General features: G+C 41.5%; 1 protein-coding gene across 1 annotated transcript in view; it reads right to left on the reverse strand.

Moving 5' to 3' along the window:
* The window catches only part of LOC126474162 (allantoinase), a 252,153-nt gene extending 237,536 nt beyond the window's left edge, over nt 1-14,617 (reverse strand). The window contains exon 1 of the mRNA XM_050101619.1: nt 14,504-14,617. The gene's annotated coding sequence lies outside the window, so the exon portion shown is untranslated. The remainder of the gene's footprint in view (nt 1-14,503) is intronic.
* Between the last annotated feature and the right edge of the window lie 6,944 nt (nt 14,618-21,561).

Raw genomic sequence — 21,561 nt, forward strand, 5'->3', positions numbered from 1 at the left:
TCCTTCCACCTTACTGCTTTCCCTTCTTTACTTAGAACTGGGTTTCCATCTGAGCTCTTGATAATTCATGCAAGTGGTTCTTTTTTCTCTAAATGTCTCTTTAATTTTCCTGTAGCCAGTATCTGTCTTACCCCTAGTGATACATGCTTCTACATCCTTACATTTGTCGTGTTGCCAACCCTGCTTAGCCATTTGGCACTTCCTGTCGCTCTCATTTTTGAGACGTTTGTATTCCTTTTTGCCTGCTTCATTTACTGCATTTAATTAAATGGAGGTAAAAATACGAATATAAACCTTCTTATACGGTTTTACCGATGGAAGTCATAACACAGATCCTCCTGCAAACCCTTACAGGGACACGAAAAAGATGTTGTTGTTGTGGTCTTCAGTCCTGAGACTGGTTTGATGCAGCTCTCCATGCTACTCTATCCTGTGCAAACTTCTTCATCTCCCAGTACCTACTGCAACCTACATCCTTCTGAATCTGCTTAGTGTATTCATCTCTTGGTCTCCCTCTACGATTTTTACCCTCCACGCTGGCCTCCAATACTAAATTGGTGATCCCTTGATGCCTCAGAACATGTCCTACAAACCGATCCCTTCTTCTAGTCAAGTTGTGCCACAGACTTCTCTGCTCCCCCGTCCTATTCAATACTTCCTCATTAGGTATGTGATCTACCCATCTAATCTTCAGCATTCTTCTGTAGCATCACATTTCGATAGCTTCTATTCTCTTCTTGTCTAAACTATTTATCGTCCATGTTTCACTTCCATACATGGCTACACTCAATGCAAATACTTTCAGAAATGACTTCCTGACACTTAAATCTATACTCGATGTTAACAAATTTCTCTTCTTGAGAAACGCTTTCCTTGCCATTGCCAGTCTACATTTTATATCCTCTCTACTTAGACCATCATCAGTTATTTTTCTCCCCAAATAGCAAAACTCCTTTACTACTTTAAGTGTCCCATTTCCTAATATAATTCCCTCAGCATCACCCGACTTAATTCGACTACATTCCATTATCCTCGTTTTGCTTTTGTTGATGTTCATCTTATATCCTTCTTTCAAGACACTATCCATTCCGTTCAACTGCTCTTCCAAGTCCTTTGCTGTCTCTGACACAATTACAATGTCATCGGCGAACCTCAAAGTTTTTATTTCTTCTCCATGGATTTTAATACCTACTCCGAATTTTTCTTTTGTTTCCTTCACTGCTTGCTAAATATACAGATTGAATAACATCGGGGAGAGACTACAACCCTGTCTCACTCCCTTCCCAACCACTGCCTCCCTTTCATGTCCCTCGACTCTTATAACTGCCATCTGGTTTCTGTACAAATTGTAAATAGCCTTTCGCTCCCTGTATTTTACCCCTGCCACCTTCATAATTTGAAAGAGAGTATTCCAGTCATCATTGTTAAAAGCTTTTTCAAAGTCTACAAAAGCTAGAAAAGTAGGTTTGCCCTTCCTTAATCTAGCTTCTAAGATAAGTCGTAAGGTCAGTATTGCCTCACGTGTTCCAACATTTCTACGGAATACAAACTGATCTTCCCCGTGGTCGGCTTCTACCAGTTTTTGCATTCGCGTTAGTATTTTGCAGCTGTGACTTATTAAACTGATAGTTAGGTAATTTTCACATCTGTCAACACCTGCTTTCTTTGGGATTGGAATTATTATATTCTTCTTGAAATCTGAGGGTATTTCGCTTGTTTCATACATCTTGCTCACCAGATGGTAGAGTTTTGTCTGGACTGTCTCTCCCAAGGCTGCCAGTAGTTCCAATGGAATGTTGTCTACTCCGGGGGCATTGTTTCGACTCAGGTCTTTCAGCGTTCTGTCAAACTCTCCACGAAGTATCATATCTCCCATTTCATCTTCATCTAAATCCTCTTCCATTTCCATAATACTGTCCTCAAGTACATCGCCCTTGTATACGAAAAAGATATAGGCTCAGAAATAATTTCGTGAAACAATCAAAGATGTTCGATAAAACAAAGGCGCTGTATGTTACGGCGAGTCAGACTGTCACTAGTTTCCAACCTGCGTCAATTAGCGCTGGGGGTAAAATGAAAATTTCTCATGTTTCGAACAGGACAAGTTAAGAAACTAAATTATTATTAAAATAATAGTTATATCTCCATTTCGTGAGTCTTTAATATTTATAGAATAAGTAAAACATAACTACCTTGGATTTTCAAGTCAATCATTATTGCTTAGATAATATAATTTTTTTCTGTCAACATCGTACGTTTGGTGTTCATTGATAAGTTGCTTGAACGCAGCCATATTCAGATACTCGAACTATAGAATAAAAAAAATCCTCGTAGTTATCATCCATTTATTATCCAGTACTGAATACAGGCCTTTTCTAGATATGATACACGCTTAGCGTCCGCTGCTTTCCTCGCGTACGCTGTATGGTCTAATTAAGCCCATAGAAGCATCGCTTTTCCCGAACGTCCTTCTCACCAATAAGCGATCCCGGTAGCTGGGGTCGGAGAAACTTTCATCCTCTAACACATATTTATTTATTTTTTACCAAGATAACGAATTGTTACAGTTTTAATCCCCTATTTCGCCTTCTTCCAGGAACACTGAAAAAGGTTTTTTTAAATTTCTGACAGAAAAATCAAATACCAGGTTTCGTAGTTCTAGCTTCAAAATAACGACATCCTTTCAAAAAACCTTTTATCCCTTGTTTCACACCCTCAGGGGTGGAATTTCGAAAAATACCTTCTTAAACGATGTCTACAGTGTAAGATCAACGCCCTGTACAAATTTTAAGAGTCTGTCCTTAGATGTTCTTGCTGGACGATGGTGATTCCGTGAATCAGTCAAGACATTTCCTTTTACATATATGGTGCCCAGAAACTGTCTGAAAAGCTTGTAAAGACAAGATAGGTTGTGCTGAGAACAACTGTTATGAAAACATTCGGTATGTTCCACCGTTTCCGAATTACTTAGCATTGAAGTTAGTCAGACCGCTGCGAGTGGCAAGCCAAATGCAATTAGAGCCAGTTGTTTTCACAACGTAGATGATTACACACGAGATCGCTCAGACTTTGGCTCGGGTTCGATCCTTAATAGTGTCTCACATCCAATTGTTGCATCGCTCTTTTGTTTAGTTTTATGAAACCAAACTAAGGATACATTTGGCGACGCCGCCTCTGGCGGGCCGCTTGAATTTGCGAGCACAACGGCCTGACTCGCAAACATCAGTGCTAATTACATCATATCGAATTTTTTTCTCAACAATTGTTTCTCGGCACTACCTACCCGGAAACATCGTTACAAGCTTTTCACACTGTTTCTGACCAATCTGTGTGGAGATTACGATCTTCAGTTCCAAGATGTCTACTCGTTTCCTTATGTCATCAATCCATCTTCCATCAGGTTGTCCTCCAAGTCATTTCTTATCAAGAAGAATCCAACTAAGAATATGCTTAGTCCATCTCCCATCATTTGATCTCGCTATATATTCAGACCATCTCCATCTCAGTGTCGCAAGTGTTCCCATCACTCCTACAACGAGGGCATTTTCATTTCTCCATTTGTTCGTTTTTCTGTCACTTCTTGTTACGTCCAACAAGTGTCTTTCGATTGCTCATTGGGTAACCCTCAATTTTTGAACAGCCTACGCATTTAGCGTCCATGCTTCACTATCACAGTGTCATTGTGAACGGCGGAAGAAAACCCCTTTAGTCTAGCAGACTAAACCCATCACTTGGGGTCTCCCATCTAGCAGACTAAACCCATCACTTGGGGTCTCCCATCCAACAGTGTCATACATCTTTACTATCTTTTTAGTACTGTAACATAAACTGGTCACAAACTTTCTGTTTAATGCACATGGGGAGTTTACTTTTGTACAGAGCAGTCAGTTTCTGAAATGAGACACAAGCAATTTTTACACGACTGTTTTACTTTAAGTGTCCTTAAGCTTGATATTGCAGTTGTTATAAGTATATAAATTCATCTACTGTTCCTATAATGTCAACATTAATGTTTATTATTTTCCACTGTACTGACTGTACATTACTTTGATTATAGGGTAATAAATTTTTAGGTCTAACGTCATGCTAGCTCTTTTCAGTTCCTTCATCCATTACTCAAATTCTTCTGGAATCAAAACATTGTTTTGTTTGCTTCGCATCCGTATATATAAGGAAACTATTAGAACGCACTTTTTTCGTTAAAAGATCATGTCATATTTGGCCTGACCTTACATCAATTTGTTAATAAAGGAAACGAATTCCAAATATACATTTTCCTGTCTAGATCCTTTGGATGGTCTCTGTTAAAGACAGGTTTGACACAGCTGTCTTGTGAAGCGACTGAAGCCACAGCTTGTGAAACGGTTGTATGAACAATGAACGATATTTGAAATTCGTTCGCCGGCAGTGATGACCGCATCTTAACGCAATTGGTCACTTTTCTTAGCGTTTCCATTTCAGTGAACTGAGTTGACACCTCACTTATCTCACATTGTTTCGCTAGTCAGTTGTTTCCTTGCTGGTCGAGCCAAAGTAGCAGATACTGTATTTATTTCCAAACTGGGAAGCCTTGAGAATTTCTTTGGAGAAATAAATACGATTACTTTTGGATTGCAAAGAGTTATTGTGAATAATTGGATAATGCAAAATGAGGTATCCAGTTTTCATAGTGAAATGGATCTGTAACGATGTAGAGCGGAAGTTGAGAATGTTTTTATGTATTCAGAATTGATATTCAAGGCTTCCTCGTACGATGATGAAAAGAAGTTAGCAGTTATCATTAGTAACAAATTACATCAGCAACAATTATTCTTATTTGGAAAATCGAGAAGTTAAATCCGGAGTTCTACGACCGTCTTCACAGAATGAAGGAATATTTTCAAATAGAAAGATTCTGGCACAGTTCATTTACGAATACGATACCTTGGAAATATATCTCATTAAAACAGAAGTGGCAATTTTTTGGTGAAATGTTAGTACCGAAAATCCATCATTACCGAAAAAGCTTCGTGAATTCTGATGTATTCATCAAATCTTACAAGTATATTGATCTACATTGAATGGATACGACTACCTCGATAAATTCAAAGAATATCGTATCCATCAGGCTGTTAGTTTAATTGAGTTCTTTGTTAAGGGGTAACGTTCATGAAACTGACCGAAAGCGAATTTTTTATCTATTAGTAGAAGTCATGTACAATAAGTTCCCAAAGTTTCAACGATGAAATCGCATCCGAAATGCCTGAAAAATAATTAAATGTGTGACGCGACCTTCGTATCACGCTCACTTTTTGAAGCAACACTTCAATACTAGCTCTGTGGACAACGATTTCGTGGATTACTTTCAAGGAAATTTGCCCAGGATACATCTAGAAGGCTGTGATATATACTCTTGGGTCTTATAGGTCAGTTTTGACTCTGTTCTGTATCTTAGGAACAATAACAAACCACCTGTTTGTTTATGAAGAAGCAATTCTTGCTTTGCCTTGTGTTACTGGTGGAGATCTACTCAAGTGTTCGATTGTGATGCAGTTCTTTTAACGATGGGTACGTTGTGAGAACGAAGGTATTAGAGAGAATAGGCCTTAAGATAGGAAATTTGACTCAAGATATTTCGGGAAAAATAGATTTACAGCGCCTCTCTGCAGCTGAAAAGTCAATTGAAGGTCTGGTATAGGAAAGAAGGCAAAAAGCAAGAAAGGAGAAGAGATGCCTTGAAGGGAAAGAGGAGGATTCTGAGCACAAATCTCGGGCTTCGGAATAGGTGAGATAAGAAAAAACTTTAGGTTGAACTTTAAATTGCATTTCGCGAAAATTACGTTTTTTGAAGTTTATGTACGTTTTTTTCAGATTCTATGAAGGCTGGAATTCTGAAATTACGTACACTTATTTGTATAAACCCAATAAATACTATCTCATGCTGAGATATGGGGCTAAGAGCTTGGAATTTTGCATGAATTTTATAGTATTCTTACACAATTACGATAAAAATTATTAAAATTCTCTTATCTGATGAATTCAAGAAACCTCCAGGAGATTCTCTTATTCTATGTATTCAAAAAACGTCATGTAAGAAGCTTACTATATGCAAGGAGATGAAACAAAGAAAATTTTGCAGAAATCTCTTTAATAGTTTTGGGAATAAGGTACATACATTAATTTTGAAAATAAATTTTTAAATTTCGTAAAAAAGTCAAATATGTTTAACTGAAGAAACTTAACAGTAAATGTGTCAATTTCAAATAAAGCTTGGTATAAAATTTCATTGCCGTTTCTTCAAAATGGTTGATTGGATGCATCTTTTAAATAGTGTATGTTTATTATAAAAGTCCCCCTTTAAGTACTAATTACCAATTTAGAGCGCTTGCTAATTTCCAAGTGCACAGATGTATATGGACACTTCATCCTTGTAAGTATATAACAATAATCACATGCCATACACAGTTACACATGGTATGAGTGCCAATGGACACAGCTCTGAAATAGGTAGCCAGAAACCACATATACTCAACTGTTGCTATTTACGTGAAAATGGTTATCAGCTTGCCTCCACTTTTTCTCAGTACTGAAAAATTAGTGTATTAGATCATTCGATCTGTCAGACGTACGACTGCATTCGCGATTCAGAAAAAAAAGTCTGTTTAGGAGAGATGTGCTATGAAACGACGGACTGTGCGGGGTACTGTTATTATGAGGCAACAAAAGTTATCGTTCATACAAATAAAGCGTTTAAGTGTGCTGATTTATTTGTTATGATATGAATGTAGTCGAGAATCGGTCGAAACCGATGACATTGTGAGATATTACAGTGATAAATATAGTAGAAAACCATTATTAGCATTTCGAGAATCGGTCGAAACCGATGACATTGTGAGATATTACAGTGATAAATATAGTAGAAAACCATTATTAGCCTTTACATTTCATGTACATGGACGAATAACGAAAGTAATATATTGTTTGCTATTTTAGAATTTAATTAATATTCTGTAACGGTAATCTTGCGAACACTCACATAGTTCATACTATTTGTGGATTTGAAAAGAATTTGAAAATAATCAGTGCTGTCGTAACTTCTAATTGGTCATATTGTTGCAATTCGCTTTACACAGAATAGTGGTTGACAACAGAGCGAATGTTTTTCTCGTTGAATTTCGCGCAGGGCATGTACCTAAAAGTCAGTTTACAATAAAAAAGAGATAGGAAGAAAAACTGTTGTCATTAACGAAATAAAAGTTGGTGGACTCTCTTCGGTGAACGACCGCGTTCCCAGCACGTTATCTGTTTACACGCTCTTTGGGTCGGTAACTAGATTACAAGTCGACACGGCGGTGTCGGTGTACACAGGTGTTTCGGGTTCCTGACCGAATAAGGTGGCGTAGTGCGTGAACCCATAGGACGCCTGTTTCTGAGACTTTGGTTCATGTCACAACCGACCAGTCCACATACAATAAGTTTTGTGTGGTTTGTCTTAATTATTTCAGTCTAACGCCGGAACGATTCAGTCAACAGAACTGTGACGTATTTATTTCCCATTCTCAAACAGTGAGAGGTAGTGATTCAGTAACAGTGATGTTGACTAGACTATAACCTTCCAATATTTAACCTTCTTGTTTTCTTTACTTCTGACAGCGTTGACAAAATACCAGTTCGGTTTCGGTTTGGCTGTGCTGTTGAAAATCTTTGTCTTTCTTAATTTGCGATAACCGTTCAAGATTATAAAACAATGAGTTCATTGGTTCCTTTCCTAGTCTTGTTATTGTTATTGTTGTGGTATTCATTCCAAAGATTGATTTGATGCAGCTCTCCATGAAAGTCTCTTCACCTCTGCATAACCACTGAAAACATATATGATAGTGAAACTGCTTAGTGTATGGAAGCCTTGGCCTCCATCTACAGCTTTCCTCCCTTATACTCCGGACAATTACAAACTGAGGTCCTTGATATCTCCGTATGTCTCCTTTCCACGTCGCATGAACTCTCCCTCCCCCCGCCCCCCACACTCCTCTCACTCAACATTTCAATTTAGTGCTTCCTCATTAGGGATTCGATCTACTCATTGAAACTTCAGCATTCTTCTATAGTACTTCAAATCGGAAGCTTATAGGGTGTAGAAAAATATCCGCTACCAGTCACAATAAAAGGTTATTTATTTGTCACACGACCAGTTTCGGGCTGGCGCCCATCCTCAGGTGTACATGTTTATATTGTTGGAGATCACTGTATAAATACAAAAAATTATTTGCTGGTGACTAAACAGATACAAGTTGGACAATTGTAAGTGGCAAGGCAGCATTTGACGAAAATATATCTGTACTTACATAAAGATGAGGCACCATTATTATAGTTACGCTGTGGTGACAGTTTTGCCACTTAGTTACACACTTTTTATCATTCTCGCGTCCATATTTCAGTTTTACCAAGTTTAGCTGCATATTTCACTATTACGATGTGCACTCGTGAAATACACCATGTTTACATACAAACATGTGGGCTGTGATCAAAGAACTTAGACGTAGCAGATGTATATTTTTTGAATTCGTTCATTTCAGAGTCAGTCACATTCTATATACAGTAATAACCAGTCTCGATCTACAATGGAGTCTTCAATGTTGAAATTTCATTTGTTCAAACTTCTAGTTTCTTTCTGTGTGAACTATTTGTCATCTGTAATCGTATAGCTTTTGGAGGCTATATAAATACAATGACGGTAAAAATCACAACGTCAAGAAATAGTTGTGCGACATACACGAAAGTTGATAGACGTGTTTCTGCATGTGAAACATGATGTCTGTTCAGATTTTGTACCAAGCGCATAAGAGTGATTCTAGTAGCTCCACTATGAGGATGCAAATAAGGTTTGCTTTAAACACACGCTGTAAAGGTCATGAGCGTTAGTTACCTTTGAGATTGGACGTGGTGAGTTGATGTTAGTCAAGAAAGTCTTTAGGGCGACAACGACACCATTATCAACTCACTGAGTTTGAACGTGGTCGTGTAATAAGTCCACGAGAAGCTGGATGTTCCTTCTGCGATATTGTAGAAAGACTTGGCGGGAATGTATCCACAGTACATGACGGCTGGCAGCGGTGGTCACCAGAATGTACGGTCGCAAAAAGACCGGACTGCGGAAGGCCACGTGGCACTACCAAGAGTGAAGAACATCGCGTTCGGTGTATGGCTCTGGCCCATCGTATTGCATTTGCAGCAACAATATGAGCAGCAGTTGGCACCACAGTGACAGAGCGAACTGTTAGAAATCGGTTTCTTCAAGGAAAGATCCGAGCCAGACGCACTGTAGTGTGCATTCCACTGACTCACCGCCATTTGCGCCTTAAGTGGTGTCAAGTGAGAGCACATTGGAGGCCATAGTGGAGCTCTCTTGTATTTTCTGATGACAGAGGGTTCTGCCTCGGTGCCAGTGATAGCTGTGTGTTGGTTACAAGCGGGACAGTTGAGGGCCAGCAACTAACTAGTCGGCGTGCTAGATGCTATTGAGGGACACCTGGAGGCATAGCCTGCGGTGCGATCTCGTATGCCATCAGGAGTACTCTTGTGGTTATACCTTGCACCCTGACTGCAAATTTGTATGTCAATCTGGTGAGTCGGCAGTTCCCATTCATGGATAGCAGTCCGGGAGGGGTTTTCCAACAAGATACCTTTCGCCCACATACCGCCGTTGTAACATCTCTAGAATGTTGATATGTTGACTTGGCCTACTCGATTACGAGCATACGTGGGACACCACCGGACAACTTCAACGTTATCTACAACTAACATTAACCGCCCCTGTATTGATCCAATATGTGCAACAGGCGTGGAATTCCATCCCACAAACTGATACCCGGCACATGTGCAACACAATGCATGTACGTTTGCATGCTTGAATTCAACGTTCGGACGGTTACACCGGTTATTAGTGTACCAGCATTTCACATTTGCAATGGCTTATCTCGTGCATACATTAACCCATTATCTTGCAATGTTAATCACTTAAATTTGTTACCTAGACAAATGTAGTTCCGAAATTTCATTACTCTGCATTAATTATTTCTTGGTGTTGTAATTTTTTTGTCAGTGTATATTTATTCGTTTATTATTGCCTTTTGTTAACTACATATTTAATTGTATATGTCAATAGATTCAAATAATACATCTGAATATATATGTTTCAATGTACTTGTATATATATTTACTAAAAGAGAACGTTTATCGACTACTGAAACTAAACAGTCGAGTGACTGTGTGGTAACGAGGACAACACTGATCGCTGATGTGACTGTTTGGCTAGTAAACGGATAAAATATTTGTATCAATGTGTGCACTGTATCGTGTGAACAACAGAAGGAGAGTGATTAATACTGAGTAAACTGTGAACTGGAGCACTGCTTTTATGCGTGAATCAACTAAGATAGTTTTCGCGTTTGCAGTGAATGCAAATGGGTGGGTCACTGGTGAAACGGTTCGTTCGCACGACATTGGATTTGATCTTTCCGAGGACTGAGCTTTGATGTGAATGGGCTTTGAACTGTGTCGTATCAATCATTGAATCGATCATTGGACTGTTTCGCATGTGCCACGGAGTGGGAAATTTATAGAGGAAAGTAACTCCGTAAATACGTCAGTGCCGTGCATAGAATGAAACTGAAATTCCACGATATCAAGCTCACGATGATAGCAGCAACAGCAGAGGAGTTCTATTATTACCTGCAACAGAAGTATAACAGATGTGGGGACATTATTTTCGATGGAGAATCTCTACATACCAGCATCTTCCCACATCGTCGCCACACTGTCTCAGAACCCTGCAACGAGATAAGGTGGACCAGAGCTACAAAAATTTCAGGCTGTCAATAGAAAAAGTAAAGTACTACCTGTTTTCTTTCTAAAGTAAAATGTTGTTCCAGTCGTAATATTGTAATTTGTCCATCTACGACAACACCGTCATTGCCCAATGCTTATGTATAAATGTAATGATTGCTCCACATCACTCCCTCCAATTTTTCTACTATGTAATAAAATGATAGTCAAACCTACTATCATTTAATAAGTGCATTTGCCGTGTTTCAGGGATTCTCTTTTTTCACGCAATAAATAAGTGACTTTATGATGTGAGCAAATTTACGAACCGCCATTATAAGGCGTGCACGCGAACCCATCGTAAGTGAACTGTGCTATGACTGGATGAGAACCGCAGCCAACACGGTATTCGAATCTGACAGCTGGTGTACACGTGCTTGCAGCTGGTTTGTTTACAACGTTACGAAAATTGCATGGGTTGGGCAAGTCAGTGTATTTCAAGTAACTGAGCGAATTTATCGGTCCGTGGACAATTATTATTCAACAACATTGCTACTATTACTATATAATTGTGTTGTTACATTCATGCATGGATCACTTTTACAGGGATATTGGAGATGTCACAGTGTTACAATTTAAGAACAAGAGAAAAATTGATATACAGAAGTAGTCATATTCGTACAGGTATAAATTGACAATGACGGAACAGGTAGACGTTTTGATTAAAACCGAGAAACCTCAGTCAATTTATCACTAGTGTACAGTGTGGTTCTGCGAAGCTATTGTTTAATAATATAAAATACTTGTGCTACACTGTTCGTTCATTTCTTACTACGTCAGCGCACATAGTATAAAAACATTATTTCATACTGTAATAAATAACACGCCGTCGCCTGTTATCGAAACCATAGCAACGATGTTTGTTTCCCATTTTGTGTATTCTTCAACTTTTGATTTTTTTGCCTGAAAAACTGAGTATCCCTCTATAATGGATGAGGTACTGAGCTCATAAAAGGATGAGGTTTTGGTAATCACTCAGTGTACGGTCAGGGACAGACATCTGAGAAGAACAAAAAGTGACAAAATAGCGGTATGTGATCGTACTTATCTTGAACTAAAATGTGGTTGCATTATCGTAAGTTACTGCGGAGACGGCCGCGCGGAGTGGCCGCGTGGTTAGAGGCGCCATGCCACTGATTGCGCGGCCCCTCCCGCCGGAGGTTCGAGTCCTTCCTCGGGCATGGGTGTGTGTGTTGTACTAAGTATAAGTTAGTTTAAGTAGTGTGCAAGTCTAGGGAGCGATAACCTCAACAGTTTGGTCCCTTAGGAGTTCACACACATCTGAACACGCACTACTGAGGTCAACACCTTGCCTCAGTCTGTATTGTCGAATAACAGCTGTCGAAATGAATGGCAACCAGTATGGCTTGGGGAGCTACTAGATGCCATCAACTCGTTTACCAATGATTACAGACGACTGCTGAGGAAACTGCTTTATAAGTGTGACAAAAACTCAGCACTCTCATAGCACAGTATTCCAACAAACCGTGTGTCACATGTGCTCCATAATATCCAGATCTTCTTTACACTGCAGTGGATCGGATCGTCTTCATCGGCCTTCTGTTTTCTGACCTCTCGAATGGCAACTTACGCAAAACAGCCATTTGAAAACAGACACTAAATGACTTCAAACAGTCAGTAATGGAGAGCTATGGACGTGTATACTGATCACCATTTAAACCATAATCGCTCTCTCCTTTTAATTAATGCGTTGACAAACGGAAACTCCCATTAAAAATCGGACCACTTTCACAAAATATTGTATGTTTTTAGTAATTTGGTTGTATTGCCTTCAAAAGTCAGTCATTTACTACTAGCACTAAAAATATGTAATATAAATTTTAAGTTTTTTGTATTATTCCTTTATCGTAAGGCACGTTATAGTCAAGGTAATGTACTACTCTTCAGAAAGTAACGAAGGCCAACGATGAAAAACATTTTTTTTAAAAATTAGGCTGAAGTTCGTGGTTTTTTGTGGGTTAAATCTTAGTATGACAACAATAAAAACATATCACCAATCACGTTTTAGCGATTTTAATGTTATATATCTTTCGTTTCCTATTGCAGTTATGGTGAGTTTGCAAGAAACATCAGGGGAAAATTATAAATTTCTTGAAGAAAGTAAAGTTCTCACAGTTTAGAAATAAACTTGGTGATCAAGATACCTCGTGAGTTCCTGATGCGATTCTGTAACATATCGGTGTATGTGGTGTCAGTAACGTGTTGCTGTCCACCACCATCTGTTGACTGGTTTTTACACTCGTTTTTGGTTTCAATAAAACGCCATGCCATTTCACGCACGTGTGCGAAGTTTTACCTCCCCACATTCCGGAAGTGAATTTTCAAATGTTAAGGGCTTTTGGATCGCGCTGTATGTAAGTGACCCAGTGGACAACGTAGAAGGCTCTATGCTGTTGTTAGCGGATGATTTGGTTGAATGTACAGAACGCTAGAGAACTGAGGAGAAATGCAGGAAGACCTGCAGTGGATCCACGCTTGGTGACGGTTGGCCCTCAAAATTGACAAACAGAATGTTTTTACGCATAAATAGACACAGAGCCCCATTATTAGTGAATTACATGTTTGTCGAAGAATCACTGGAAATAGTTGAATTCAATCAATATCTATGAGCGTGAGTATGGAGAGATCTCAATTAGAACTTCTCCATTAAACTAATGTAGGAAAAACTGATGTCAGTGTCATTTAAAGAATCCTCAGGAAGTATAGTCCATCCACGAAGGAGGTAACTTACAAAACTCTCATTCGACCGTTATCTGAGTTATGCTCTTCAACGTGAACAAATGGTTCAAATGGCTCTGAGCACTATGGGACTTCTGAGGTCATCAGTCCCCTAGAACTTAGAACTACTTAAACCTAACTAACCTAAGGACATCACACACATCCATGCCCGAGGCAGGATTCGAACCTGTGACCGTAGCGGTCGTGCGGTTCCAGACTGTAGCGCCTAGAACCGCTCGGCCACTCCGGCCGGCTCAACGTGAACACTTAGCAGGTAGGGTTGATAGAAGAATAAAGAAGAACCAAAGAGCAATAGCGCGTTTCGTCACAGGCTCATTTGGTAAATACTGGAACGTTTCAGATTCCCACTCAAGTGGCAGGCGCTGCAAGAGAGGTCTTGTGCGCCGCCATGTGCTTTACTGTTAAAATTCAGGCAGCGTGTAATGCTAGATGGATCAAGCAATAGAGTACGTCCTCCTACATACACCTCGCGAATAGACCATGAAGTGTGTTACTAACAGTCTTCCTTCGTGAAGACCATTCATGGCTGGAGCATAAAAGAGAGGAGGTGACAGTGGTACAAGACATACACCGCAAGGTGGCTTGCAGAGCATGGTGTCTGAGAAACACACTTGAGAACAACCAGAAACTCTCAGAGAATCAACTGAATGCGTCTCTTAACAATGACAGCAGCAAGACCCAACATGCGCTCAGCATCAAATTCCCCGCATCTGTCACGTGCGCTGTTTACAGCGGCTCGCGGATGTCTGCCAAGGCTGGCGAGGTTTGTGCCAGAACCGCCCACTACAGAGCGGCCGCAGAGGGACAGTGTGTCAAGGTCGCCCAGCGACTCGGAACGAACAGGTTGTGGCAACGGACGGCAAGTACGCGTGCTGCGACTTACGGCGCTGGATTGCTGGGGTGGGGCGGCGCAGTGACTGCGAACGGTGCGTGCAGAAGCGAGGCGAGGCGCTGGCTGCCGTCGCGAGGCGATCTGCGGACTGCCGTGGGAGCCGGACTGCGGCCGCGGCCGCCGCGTCGCTCGCAGACCGCGAGTCACGTGACCGGCGTCCGGTTATCAGGCGCCTCCGTCTCTTGTTAAGCGTCCCCTGCCCTGCCTCCGTCGGCAGGATCATTACTGCGATTACATACAGCTGGAGACATCGTGTGATTCGCAGACGATCTCTACATCTCCCACTGCATCTAGTTCTACATTTCACAAGCCAACTTATGGTGTGTGGCAGAGGATACTTCGTGTAGCAGTCAGTTCCCCCCTCTCGCCCCTTTCCTCTCTACTCTGTTCATCTACATCAATATGATAACTGATTACTGTACTCTGCATTTCACAATTAAATGCCTGGCAGAGGGTTCATAGAGCCACGTTCAAGCTATTACTCTACCGCTCCACCCTCGAAAAGCGCGCGGGAAAAGCGAACAGGTAAATCTATCCGTGCGAGCTCTGATATGTCTTATTTTATAACGACGATCATTTGTCCCTATACACGTGGGTGACAACAAAATATTTTGTCATTTAAATGAGAAAGCTGGTGATTGAAAATTCATGAGAAGATCCTGCCACAATGAAAAGCGCTTCTATTTTAATAATTACCATTCCAATTCGTATGTCATATCCGTCGCACTCTCTTCCCTGTTACACGATGATACAAAACGAGATGCCCTTCTTTAAACGTTTTAGAGTCGTCCGTCAGTCCTATCTGATGTGGACCCATACCATGCAGCAGTATTCCGGAAGAGGACGGACAAGCTTTCTTCCAGGAGTGCTAGTTCTGCAAGGTTCGCAGAAGAGCTTCTGTGAAGTTTGAAAAGTAGGAGACGAGGTACTGGCGGAAGTAAAGCTGTGAGGATGGGGCGTGAGTCGTGCTTGGGTAGCTCAGATGGTAGAGCACCTACCCACGAAAGGCAAAATGGCCTCGAGGGCGAGTCTCGGTCCGGCACACAGTTTTAATCTGCCAGGAAGTTTAATATCAGCGCACACTCCGCTGCAGAGCGAAAATTTCATTCAAGCTTGGTGTAGGTTGTCTCTTTAGCAGACCTGTTGCATCTGCTAAGTGTTCTGCCAATAAATCGCAGTCTCTGGTTCGCTTTCCCCACAACGTTACGTATGTGATAGTTCCAATTTAAGTTACACGTAACTGTAATCCATGAGTATTTAGCTGAATTAAAGCCGTCCGTGTTATTCATCGTGTAACTGAAATTTAGCGGATTCCTTTTAGTGCTCATGTGGATGATTTCAGAATTTTCAGTGCCACGTTTCGCACCATACAGATATCTTGTGGGACCGATGGCTAAGTCTAGCCCCCACTTCCTCCCCCTGCCCCTCCCTCCCCCCTTAAACGATCCAACCAGATATCTTGTCTAATCATTTTGCAATTGAGTTTGATCATCTGATGACTTTACAAGACGGTAAATGGCAGCATCATCTGCAAACAACCTAAGAGGACTACTCAGATTGTCTCGTCGTTTATGTAGATCAGGAACAGCAGAGGACCTATAACATTTCCTTGGGGAACGCCAAATATTGCTTCTATTTCATTCCAGGACTTTCCGTCAATTACTACGAACTGTGACTTTTCTGACTGCAACTCACGAATCCAGTCGCACAACTGAGACGATACTCCGTAAAGCACACAATTTGATTGACGTCACTTGTGAGGAATGGTGACAAAAGCCTTCTGGAAATCTAAAAATGTGGCATCAGTTTGACATTCCTCATTACTTCGGGAGAATAAAGAGCTATTTGTGTATCACAATTTCTTAATCCGTGTAGGCTATTTGTCAACAAATCGTTTTCTTCGAGATAATTCATAATGTTTGAACCCAACATGAGTACCAAAATCCTGCTGCAAATCGACGTTGTTTACATGGGTCTGTAATGTCGCTGATGGTTCGGAGGAAGAACGATTGTTGGATGGCATCCGAGTGAGCTTGAGTCGCACTATTTTTATTTCACACTTTTTTCGAAAGATATGCTGGAGGAGCGGCAGTATATTCATTTAGTCTTCTAGGAACGTACGATCTCGGAATTTTGACAGTGAACCACACCGTGATGACGAACGACTCTACTGATGCCGCCGAAGTTGTTTGAGTATCTCTGTGACGCTTTGGTTTACTGAACGAACCTGTGACGAAATGCGCTACTCTTCTTTGGGTCTTCTCTGTTTTCTATCTGGTTCGGGTCCCAGACGGCCAAGCGATATTTAAGTATCGATCGAGTGAAGGTTTTGTGGGCTATGTCCTTCGCTGGTGGACTACACGTCTTGAATATCATTCCAATGAAACTCAGTCCGACGTCTGCCTCATCTGGGATTAGTTCTATGTGTTCTTCGTTCTACTTTGTATCACTCTGTACACATAGTCCGAAATATTTAATTTATTTCGTTGCCTCCAGTGATCAACCGGCATTCGTGTAATACCATAATAATGAGCATTTCCGTCTATTTACCTACAATAAGTTGCATTTGCTGATGTTGAGGGTGAACTGTGTATCCCTGAACCAAGCGATGATTCTCTGGACTTTCTGTATTTCGCTACAGTCTTCTAGCGTTGCGACTACTCTCTATATAAAAGCATCATTCGCCAGATGCCGAATTAACTTGTGAACTACTTTCAAAGTAGCCTAAGAGCTGGTATTGTTGAGGGAGTACGCATGGAGGGAGTATTCACTGAGCTGACCAATTATAGCTTAGTGGCGAACCGGTATTCGAACCTAGGCACCTTCTTTCGTGTGAAATATTATCTCAAGCAATCCATCAGGGAACTCAACACATTATTAACCTATTCTATTTCTCTCCTCCCATTATGAGCGCCCCAGAGGGAATTCCTCGAACACAGCAGCCCTAGCACTCTTTTAATAGAGGATGGAGCAGAGTGTTGGGTTTTACTGTAGTCACAGTGTTGTCATTAGTATTAGTCTCCAGAAGCACTGCAAATGAATGAAGAAAATGGCATCATTTTACTTATCTTTCCGGCGCATACAAGACACTTGCTGCAATCACGATGTCTGCGAATCACTAAAATGTCATTTGAAAGCTGAACTCGATTCTCAGTCCTGGAAAGGCCTCAAGCAGACATGATTTTCATTACTCTTCAATGCATGCTACGAGAAATCCTTCTGTCCTTGAACAAAATCTGCTTTCAAGAAGGCCGGGATACACGCTTTTAACAGAGATGCAAATCCACCAAAGGCTCTACTAACCTCTTCAGTCTCAGGAAAAAAGAAAAAGAAAGAAAACTCGACAGCACTACACGTTCTGTGTGAAATTTGGATTATAAATATGATATACAAAATCACCATAGAACAGAGTGCATACAGTGTCGCTTTTGCCTTCAGTGGTACCATGATGACAAAGGAGTTTATATCTGTGTCCAGTATGAGCAGTTTAATGCTTTTGTTCGAACGAAAAGACAACTTCTGATTTCTCTTCCTGTATTGGGTTTAGTAATTGATTTACTTGCTTTGATTTTTAATTTTTGTTCATCTTTTTCTTGTTTTTCTTGTGTAAGGTATATGTTGTTTTAAGCGAAGTATTATTGTGTGGATTTTTCCATTTAGGCAGCAATATTATCACAATGTAGTGGATCACAATGTGATGTCAATAAGTGGTGGTTTTGAGCATTTTATGTTCATTGTTTTTGGTTTCAAGGAACACGGAATTAGAATAACTTTATCAAGGATTTAGGAACCTTGTTGCCGGCCGCGGTGGTCTCGCGGTTCTAGGCGCGCAGTCCGGAACCGTGCGACTGCTACGGTCGCAGGTTCGAATCCTGCCTCGGGCATGGATGTGTGTGATGTCCTTAGGTTAGTTAGGTTTAAGTAGTTCTAAGTTCTAGGGGACTGATGACCACAGCAGTTGAGTCCCATAGTGCTCAGAGCCATTTTCAGGAACCTTGTTAATCATTTAGGACCTATTGTCACAGAACTATTTACACACTTTTTCATTATATTTGTAAAATTTAACAATATGCAGTAGAATAAAAAATATTCTAGAACTTTCAGTCCGTCTTTATGAGTTGTAATTTAGATCACCTTTCTTCATTTACGAACATTGCTCAACTGAAGTTGAAAAATATCGCGGAATTAGGCATCCTTACCCTACCGTTCTTAGATTGCGAGTGGCTACAGTCAGGTGCTCAAGTTAGGTATATAACTCCGATTCTTCTCTGGATAATACGGAATGACCCTTTTGAGTAGGATGTATATCACGTTGTTCTTGTATTAAGTAACTGTGATTGCAGAGAGCTGACGTACACGTAGTCTTAGCTGTCTTCTCTTTTGTGATCAGAAATATCAATGCTACGCCAAGCCAATTAAATGAAGAATTTCAAACTGAAAATCATGTGCTAGTTTACCTACCTGACGTCAAAGGTGCCATATGATCATGAGGGGAAGATGGAGCAGTGGAGATTTATCAATCTCTAGCAAATTGATTTGTTGTACGTTGACACTTCGGATCGTGCAGAGGGGAAGCCACGACAGCGATGAGCGCGGGAAGTCAGAGGACAGAGGACGGTCACATACAGTGTCGAGAAGATGCCAGACGATGTAAAATGGCCCCAGCAGAGAATGGCCGACGCTATTCTACGTATATACAACGCACAGCACAGTACTTTGCCGATACTGGAGGGCCACAACAGGTTCAGATCCGTCTGCGAAGATCCGACGCCGTCTCCTGGTGGGTGGTCAGGCGGGACGCACACCCAGTGTCGACTGTCACTACGCAGAAAGCACAACCTCCTGAGCCAGCAATAGCCACATGGACGTCCATTGCGTGCCGAGTGCCTGACTGTTGTGTTTGCGGACACATCTGCCTCCGACCTGTATCTACGCTGATCACAGCATCCGTGATAGTCGCTAAAGCGTTGACTGCAATCGGCCTGCCTACGCTATACAGTGACACAGTGGACAACTCCAGATTTCGTTGTTTGTGTCGTTGTTGGAAGAAAAGAAGGATGACTAAGGTTTAATGTCTCGTCGACGTCTAGGTCTAGCGCCATTGGGAATAACATACGACAGTTCCATGGGACTCACACGCTGATCACAGCATCCGTGATAGTCGCTAAAGCGTTGACTGCAATCGGCCTGCCTACGCTATACAGTGACACAGTGGACAACTCCAGATTTCGTTGTTTGTGTCGTTGTTGGAAGAAAAGAAGGATGACTAAGGTTTAATGTCTCGTCGACGTCTAGGTCTAGCGCCATTGGGAATAACATACGACAGTTCCATGGGACTCACACTGAGGAATAAATAGACATCTGAAGTGTTGGAGAACGGGTAAATTGGCAACCGTTTTGCTGTCCAGTAGTACTCCATCACGCACTTCTTCATCGTCTGTGATGTCAGACTAACCTTTACTTGCCCATAACTGTGTGTATTACAGTCTCACAAGTGCATTTCCTCGTTACTACTGTAATAACAGCGGCCCGCCCAGCTAGACGTGCGGTCTACCGCGCTGCTTCCCGAGCGGGAAGACGTGCCGGACCCCGGCACGAATCCTCCCGGCGGATTAATATCGAGGTCTGGTGTGCCGGCCCGCCTGTGGATGGTTTTTAAGGCGGTTTTCCATCTGCCTCGGTGAATGCGGGCTGGTAACCCTTATTCCACCTCAGTTACACTATGTCGGCCATTGCCGCACAAACACTGTCTCCACGTACGCGTACACCATAATTCCTCAAACATTAGGAGTTACACTCGTCTGGTATGAGACGCTTCCGGGGACGGGAGCCGGGGCGGGGGGGGAGTGCACTGGAGGTGAACTGCACAATAACCCTGGGTTCAGTGCGGGGCGGGGTTGGGGTGAGTGGACTGCTGTGGCCTGCTAAGGGGTTGTGAACCACTGAGGGCTACGGCGGGATGAAGCCTCTCTGTCGGTTGTAGGTCCCCAGTTTAAATACACACACTGTAATATCAAATGGTTCGGATTTCCTCACGCTTTTGATAATCGCAGCTACCTGAGGGCAACCATGTATCTGATACAACACAGCCATAGTCGCTGTTGTGTACATAGTTCCACGTAGTCAGCGTATACACAACTTTCCCACTAGAGCGCGCCCCGCTAAGCACAACAGCGCAGGCGCAGCGCTCGTCCATCTCCGCACTACGAGATGGCGCTGTCTTAGAGACGGACCAAATTCTGCTTCTGTCGATTCCCGTACTAATATGTAACGCAGCCCATGAGATTGCTGCTAACGTAGAAACTTTTCTCCTCGCGGATCACACTCGCGCAGTGATACATGAATGCGCGAGGTATTATAATGAGTGTCAGTCTGCATTAGTCTGCGTTAATCTATAGTCAAGTTTCAGTCTGCGCCTAATAAGATTATCATGTTCCTGTACATAGCCATGAAGATAAATGTATAGACACTTTGTCAAGTATCAGAGATATGTGAGAATAAGATTAACGTACCAAGACCAAAGGAACTTCAGACTGTCTATTGTAAATAGCCTCCAGAACCAAGTTAAGTTATTTTTATGCTTGTTATTATTTTAATAAATTTGTTTGAAAATTAATCAAGTTCTGTTTAAAGTTGGTCACCGTCAATCTGCGACTCTAAGCGTGCAAGTGGCATTTCTATCGTCTGACCTAACGGCAGAAGCTAAATACGCCACGATAAGACCACGAGACATATTGCTAACATTCGCCCACTTCATTAGAGCGACGAGTCAAATAATCTGGTGGTGTGTGTACCGAAGGTCTTACAGTACGCACACCACAGTCGCTGGATTTGGAATTAATAAACAACCATCAAATTCACTGACTAATATACTGAGAGAGAACAAGTTACTCTCTCATCTATATTTCGCATCCTGAATAGACATTGATGGAACCTGGTAGGGTGCTAAAAGCAGGAGGTATTTTTATGATTCTTAGCTCGTAGAAACAGCTTGTTGGGAGCTGAAAGCAATTGGCGGCAAGCCCATCCCTTATTAAATCTTGCTGGAC

Source organism: Schistocerca serialis, chromosome 4 (genome assembly GCF_023864345.2).
Source record: "Schistocerca serialis cubense isolate TAMUIC-IGC-003099 chromosome 4, iqSchSeri2.2, whole genome shotgun sequence".
Lineage (NCBI taxonomy): Eukaryota > Metazoa > Arthropoda > Insecta > Orthoptera > Acrididae > Schistocerca > Schistocerca serialis.